This window comes from Nestor notabilis, unplaced genomic scaffold, assembly GCF_000696875.1.
Source record: "Nestor notabilis isolate BGI_N333 unplaced genomic scaffold, ASM69687v1 scaffold8413, whole genome shotgun sequence".
Classification (NCBI taxonomy): Eukaryota; Metazoa; Chordata; class Aves; order Psittaciformes; family Psittacidae; genus Nestor; species Nestor notabilis.
The window spans coordinates 38,011-45,641 of record NW_009922338.1 but is presented as its reverse complement, the minus strand read 5'-3'; the positions used below and the strand labels follow the sequence as shown (position 1 = coordinate 45,641).

Below are 7,631 nucleotides of genomic sequence, written 5' to 3'. Positions count from 1 at the left end.
TGACTCCTCTTCGTAACCTGTGAACTTGTAACTAAATCATCCCCTCCAGACAAACATCCAGTATTGATTTAAAAGTCTGGAGAGACTGAGGACTCACCACGTTCCTTAATATTTTTCTTGCTTTTTCATTACACTTTTGCCTTTAAAAAAGTGTCATATTTAAATTAACCTTGCTTCAGCTTCTTGCAGTAGCATCTTATGCATTTTTTTTCCCCACTGTACTAAAAAAGTCCCATTAAGGCACTTACACATCTAATCAAGTCATTGCTCTACCTTCTTCTGATAAAGTAAATTAATTGAGCTCCTTAAGCTTCTGCCTAGCCTGAATTTGGAGGTCTGGTGATGGCAGATCCACGGACATTTTAGCTGCACTTTAATCTAGCTCATTGGCAGCAGTAGGGATGAAGCTGTGGTGCCATGGATTTCAGCCTCCCAGGTCCCCAGTCAGTTTCTGCAGCCAGTGTTGTAGCTAGGTGGGTTCGCAGCTATCTCCTCAATATTGCTGATTGCTCAGCCTCTCCAAGCCTAGCTCTTACTGTTGTATATCCAAGGAGTAGGCGTCTTTTTGCCAAAGCAAACCACATACTGAATTGCTCATTTGCTAAAACCTCTGGATTCTTTTCAGAACTATTATTTGCATTTCACCCTTCCATGCTGGAGATATGATTCGCATTGCTTTTGCCTAGATATCTGATTTCCATTTAAAGCTTATTTTAATGGCACATGCCCAGGTATGAAGCACATCATCCTGCATGACTGCCCTCACTACTGTTTAACATTCCTCTATTCTTCCTGTCATCTTGGCATTTCATCTGGCATTTTATAATGACTTTCAAACCATAGAGGAAAGCACTGAGTAGAAGAGGACCTGTCCACTGAAGGGCCAGAAGGCTCTCAGTAATAATTTTTTACTGTTTTCCACTTCTCCTTGTTAGGTATCTGCCAGGTAACAGGTTCCTCGTACATTTAACCTGTAATTTACTGAACTACATAGTCTCAATATTTTGTTGCAAGTGTCAGTTCAGTGAAGATTACCATACAAGAGGATTTGGCTAGCCTGTGGTTCTCAGGTGGTTCAAATACAGCACCAGGATGAGGTGATGTTACATAGTAAGCATAGTGGCTGTTCTGATTTGGGAGCTGTTGGGTCCTTGGCTGCAGGTGGGAGCTGTCCAGGTTTCAGCCACAACAGGAGCAAACCCAGGGCAGTCACTGAGGTTTTCATCAAGCCAGTGGTCCACGTTGCTGCCCAGCCCAGCCCCAGCAAGGTAGCGCTAGTACAGGGAGCCCTGGCTCGTGCCTCTCTGGCGTGCATCATACATACACTGCAGCTCCGGCTGGCTGCTGCATTTAGCTTTCAGCTTTTTCTTTCAAGATGTTTGGCTGTCTTCCTGAACCAGATTTATACTCTTATAAAATAATGAAATTAACATTGTGGGGCATTTTACATCATTCTCAACTGACAGCCATTTGTTATATTCCTTTCCTTTTCTTTTTTATTAAACATATTGAAACTCAGATCAGCTTTTCTCTCATTTTGCCTGGCACTGGGATCAGGCTGAGCAACCTGTAATTATTTGGGTCAGCCTGTTTGCCCTTTCTGCTTGTGAGTGCAGAAAGCCTGTGGTTGTACTCTGGGGGATTTTTAAAAACTTCATTGTTACAATAATAAATCGAGCCAGAGAAGGACCTTTTCCATACGTCTTTAGCTTTCCATGTCCATTCTTATAAGCTGTAATTTCTTATGCACATGTTTACTTGTTCCCTTTTTCTTTTGATCCCTGAGTGCTTTGTTGCATGCTGCTTTTTCATTTGTAGCAGCTGCCTTCCTTTTGACCCTAAGCCTTTGGCTGGTGTAGTCCCTTTCCCTTAACCACTGAATGGTATCATTTTGCTGACAAACTCCTAAAAGCCAGTTGACTGACATTTACAGTACTTAGTCTCTTTCGTTTGGTTGTGGTGGCAAATTTGCACCTTTTTTTTTTTTTTTTTTTTTTTTAAATTTGCTTTTGGGAGATAAGTCCTTGGTGGCCCTATGTGTGTGTGTGAAGTTTAGCTGTAGTTGCAGAAATGGGAAATTTAAGAAGTTGTGCACTGTAAATTTATGGCTATGTCAGAATTGAATGTAAGAATACATCATATACCTAACGTAGTCTACTGGTGTATAAATCTTAGCACTTTACATCGGTAGATCTCAAAATGGCTTGCAAAGTAGGTCATTAGCATTACCTTCATTATAAGGAGAAGAAACTGAAGCTCAGAGAGGTAAAGTATGCCCAAGATTATCTGTTAATTCTTCATCCATTTTGAGCTCCCCAGTAGTTGCAGTGGGTAGATGGTAACTGGGGATACAACATGGAGCTAGAATGGAGGTGAGGTGTAAAAACTATCCCAAGAGTGCAGTGCATTATCAGACAATGCAGTACATGGAATTTCAAATCGGGAAATTCATCCTAATATTTTGAATTACATTTCAATAGACTCTGTGGTTCTTCAGTTCATAAATAGTTATACTGCATCATGGGAGTGATTGAGATTTGTTTGACTATTATTCTGTTTATTCAGGAATCCCATTTATCCCTTTCTCTCTAGCAAAGCAAAACCAGGATGATTAAGTTTTTTGAAGAGATAATGAGCTCTTTCAGCCATACTTTACCTGCAATAAAGAGCAAACAGCCAGCCACTGTAATGATTTTACTGTGTGAACATCTAGAAATAGTTGCGATTTGTAGATGCTAACTGTTTATGCAAAAGGATGATCCATGTTATCAGTTGAATTCCATACAGCCTGAGTTCAAGCATTCTTCATGTTAACCGTTTTGTTCTTCACCGTGAGAGGAGAACAACCACCTTTCCGTGGTCTGGAGGTGTTCTCTATACTCCTGCAGGCAGAAATCCACATGAGCATCGCTGTAATTGCCCTCTGCAGTTGTTTTTCGTACAGAATATCATTCTTAACCCAAGTGTTTTCACTGCACTCTAAGACAATGGATAGTTCCCTGTTAAACTGATTTAAAAGACATCATTATTTCTGACCCTTTTAAGACCAGACAAACCTTGACAAAAAGGTTAATTGCAACCCAGTAGAGCTACACTAATGTTTTATTAGGGGGAACTAGCCATGCCTAGATATTTCAGAGCAAGTGCACTATAAAGAACATTACATCTCGCCTTGAGATTTTAAACTCTTCATAATCTCTGATGTATGGATTTAGCTTTAAAATAACATAATATAGTTTATGTATTAGAGATTTTTTATTTATTTTTTTTTTCAGCATGGCTGTTGGCTGGGTGGCTAAGTCTGTATTTGGACCTGTAAACAACTCTGGTCAGAGAGATTGTAACTTTTCAACTCCTAATTGAATTTGAAGGGTTTTGTAACTTGAAGATACTTGTATTTGAAACTATTTGCTGTTATCTTTGAAGGTATTGGGTGTGCCTATTGACTGCTGATGTTTGTACAGGGAAGGTGGCTTAAGCACTAGTGGAGCAGAATTAATTTAGTATTCCCTTTTTTTTTCTCTTCAGAGAAACCTTTGGCTCAGCTGTTGTGTGAAGTATGCCACCAAGTCACCCCCAGCTCAGTTAGCCCCACAGAGGGCTGTCAAATTGGCAGTCCCAATTAGAGCATCAGAATATTTTGTGGATGTAAAATATTCAACTGTGACTAGAATGTATGGAGTAAGAAAAAACGTGCATGCTTGCAAGGACAGTGTTACAGCTGGGCCAAGGCAGAGACTAGTTTAGATCACATCTGTCAGAATGCTTGCCTTTTTCAAGGCCGATTTTCATAACTGTATGGAGCCATTAAACCCACATCTTCAACTTACTGAGAATGTGGGAATTTTAATTTGAGTGAGGGCTCAGACTGGGGAAATATTTTGCTAGGCTTCTATCTAAGAACAGATCTTTGTTCTGAATCATGAAAATGAATGCAGGTGTTGGTTTTTGTTTGTTGTTTTTTTTTTTTTAAAGCAGGAGCACAAATTCTTCTGGTTTTGTCCATGAATCAAAAAGTAATTGAAGAGGACCAGAGACAACCATCATTTTATGTGTATGTTATTCCAGAATTTTCATTTGAGGTAGTTAACATGTTCCTCTGAAATACCCAGTTTAACTTCTTGTATGGAGAAGCAGCTGCTGGTCGGATCTAGTGTGTGATCTGACGATGTCGCCGCTGTCCAAAGAATTTGAGTGCAGTGGTGCAAGTTCAGGGTATTATTTTTCAAGTGGTGCTGTGGAAGAAAAACACAGTCCAGCTAAACTGAAGAGAGCATCAGAAATGTTGCTTTTCTTCATGAGTAGTTTTTTTCCTCCCTTCTTACACCTGCTGTTTGTGCCGCTCCTTTACTCCTTCCAGACAGAAAATATCTGTGAGGACAGGCGGTCACTAATACATGGGATAAAATTGTCATTCTTTTCAATTCTCTCTATAGACAGGAATAAGGGAGAGAACTGAAGAAGCATTGACAGCAGTGTGCAGCTATGCAGATTGTGGCTGGTCTATTTAAACATACACATTGGTTTTAAATATAATTCTGAATTTATCTAGTCTACAACAAGGTCAAGAAACAGCGAAATGTACCCTATACAGATTATTTCAGACACAAGGCAGCCTGTATACATTTTCACCTTCCCACTCATATCCCAGCATCTTGCTGTTGCTATGTTTTTAATTCTCTTGGGTTGTAAATAGGAAACAAAAGAACTTGATGCTTTTTCACACTATTGCAGATGGATAGATTGGAGCAGGTAGAATAATCTGAACTTTGTGCTGAATTAGAAAAAAGTCATGTTAGTGTATTCTGTACTTCCAGTGTCCAGAATCATGGAATTCACAGGACTTAAAGAAGTGTGAAAATGCGAAGTCTCTAAATGAGGTTGGAAGGATTTTTGCAAAAGGTCTGCTCTAGCACAAAGCGAAGCTTTGGTCTTGATGGAGAAAGGACACAATGAAATGATTTGCCCTGTGAAAAGAAGAGGTCAGACCAGATGAGCAGAGTGGTAACCCCGAATGCTTCTTTCTTTCACATGACCCTGATGATCTCATCAAGGTAGAAAGGGAGTATTTGAAAAAGTCATAGTTCTTCCTTTCTTTTTATTTTTACAGCAAAAGAATTGCCATTGTTTGATTTGTGTCTTACTCCTCCAGTTCCTTGTGGTACATCTTCCCCAACTTCCCCAGGCTTTCTGTATTTGTGGTTAATGTTTTTCTTACCGAAGACAATGACAAGGGCTTTCTCACCAGTTTTGCTTTTACAAGAGGAGAGGTGTTTTTAAAACCTATATTTTTGTGAGCTGTATCTCTCAGTCTGTGAAGCACCATGGGAAAGGATTTCAAGAGACTACATGAAGCCATCTCCTATTATTGCCAGCCCCGAACTCTTCTCCAAATCCTCATCTAACCATCATACAAATCCATGCCCTAAATCTCAGAAAATAAAGTTAACCTTGTATCATTAACTATCAGCCATCAAAAAGGTCACAAAATCATAGAATGGTTGAGGTTGAAAGGTCCCTCTGTGGTCATCTTGTCCAATCCCCTTGCTCAAGCAGGGCCCCTTATGACCAGTTGCCCAGGACCATGTCCATACAGCTTTTGAGTATCTCGGTGATGGAGACTCCACATCATCTCTGGGCAACCTGTACTACTGCTCAGTCACCCTCACAGTAAAACAGTGTTTCCTGGTGCTCAGACAGAACCTCTTGTGTTTTGTTTTGTGCCCATTGCCTTTGACCCTATCACTGGGCTCCAGAGATCCTGACTCTGTCATCTTTGCACCGTTCCTTTAGGTATTTATTTACATTAAGATCTGTCCCCCACCCCTGAGCCTTTTCTTCTCCAGGCTGAACTGTCCCAACTCTCAGCCATTCCTCACAGGAGAGATGCTCCAATCCCTTAGTTATCTTTGTGGCCCTTTGTGACTTCCTTTAGTATGTCCATGTCTCTCTTGTGCTGGGGACCCCAGAACTGAACACAGCACTCCAAATACTGGTGTCACAAGTGCTGAGTAGATGGGAAGGATCAGCTTACTTGACTTGCTGGCAATACTTTGTCTAATGCAGCTAAGGATACCATTTGCCTTCTTTCTAGCATGGACACGTTGCTGATTTGTGTTCAGCCTGGTCCACCAGGATCCTCAGGTACTTTTCTGCCAAGCTGCTTTCCAGCTGTGTGGCCCTCAGCACATCCTGGTGCATGGGGTTGTACCTCCTTAGGTACAGGACTTTGTACTTCTCCTTGTTGAACTTTATGAGGTTCCTGTTGGAGTAGCTGACAAAGATGGGATGTGACAAATAAGGGCATTCGGGACTGAATCCAACAGTTTGGCTGTGGTGGTATTGGCTTTGCTGAGTGCTTTTCAGTCAGTTTTGTATTAGCTCTGTGGGGCAGAGTGTCAAAGGAAAGCTTGGGGAATGGCCTGAATTCATCCCCATGGACTACAGGGAAGTGTCTTCCCAGGGGAAGAGGACACTGAATGTGTGCACATGTGTGTAAGTGCCTGCCAAGGGCCTGGAGGTGGGTGACCACCTTCCCAGAGGAGAGCTGCTCTTTTTCTCTCGTTCTTGCGGTGTGGTTGCAGCATGCCAAAAGCAATCAGCTGGGTGCATGGTGGCCTCCAGCAATTACGAGAAATGTTGAGGCAGAGCTGTCACAGTGCTGTTACCAGGCTCAGTTGACTCTTTGGAATCACTGGCTAAAAAAGAAAGAACAGTTCTGACTTTTGTCTTAAAGCTGTCTCCTTGCCACAGTTTTATAGACAATTAGGAAAAAGAAAACCACTTTTATTTTCCCCCTAAAAATTAATAGTTTATACTCAGATCACTATAGTCTCTCTTGACCTTGTTTAAATACAGAAAGTGCATGTTCCTAATTGGATATCCTTGTTAACTCAAGAAGCGTGAGGCATATCTGAAGTTCACATTTAAGATTTAGATGTGAAAAGGTATTAAAATACTTCATTTTTTTACCTTTTCCTGGTGCATTTTTTATGTGTATTTTTGAGGTCATATATAAATAGCCTGACACAAATGGTTTGTGCTGAGCTGATGGTGGGTCATGATATTTAGATCATTAAATGATGAACAATGGATTTACATTTGTGTGACTATGATATATATGTGGTAAATTGCAAAGCCAAATCATAAATTATTTTATTCTTGAAGTTTTATTATCTCGTCTGTTCTCTGCTCTTCATTTTATCTACCCCAGGGCTTCCTTTAACTTCTCAAGTCTGTGACTCCTACCAGACAACAGGCATTTAAAAATAACCTAGCTAACAGGAAACACAACATTTCTATTTCTCAGATGTGACATTTCGCCCAGTTTTCACGTACTCAGCATTCAAGTCAAAAGTGAAGCCTTCTCCTGAACCCATTTCCTGTCCGTAGTTGTTTGACATTTTATACACACTTGTGTAGTAAAATACCAGGTTATGCTTGGCTAAACTAAGTGTTGGGCATCTCCTTCAGTGCTCCTGGGGAGCCATGTTCTTCCTGTGGATACTTGAATTTTAAGTTTTCCTGCTTAACACCAAGGTGCTACACTGTTTAAACCCCTGGTGTTTTCTTTGCTACTGCTGGTCTACCTCATCCATTGATGCATCACACCAGCTGTCATGTTTGAGTGT

At 40.8% G+C, this 7,631-nt stretch overlaps 1 protein-coding gene across 1 annotated transcript in view; it reads left to right on the top strand.

Moving 5' to 3' along the window:
- KCNH5 (potassium voltage-gated channel, subfamily H (eag-related), member 5) overlaps positions 1-7,631 on the top strand; it is a 47,121-nt gene that overhangs the window by 18,280 nt on the left and 21,210 nt on the right. The gene's annotated exons all lie outside the window — the stretch shown is intronic.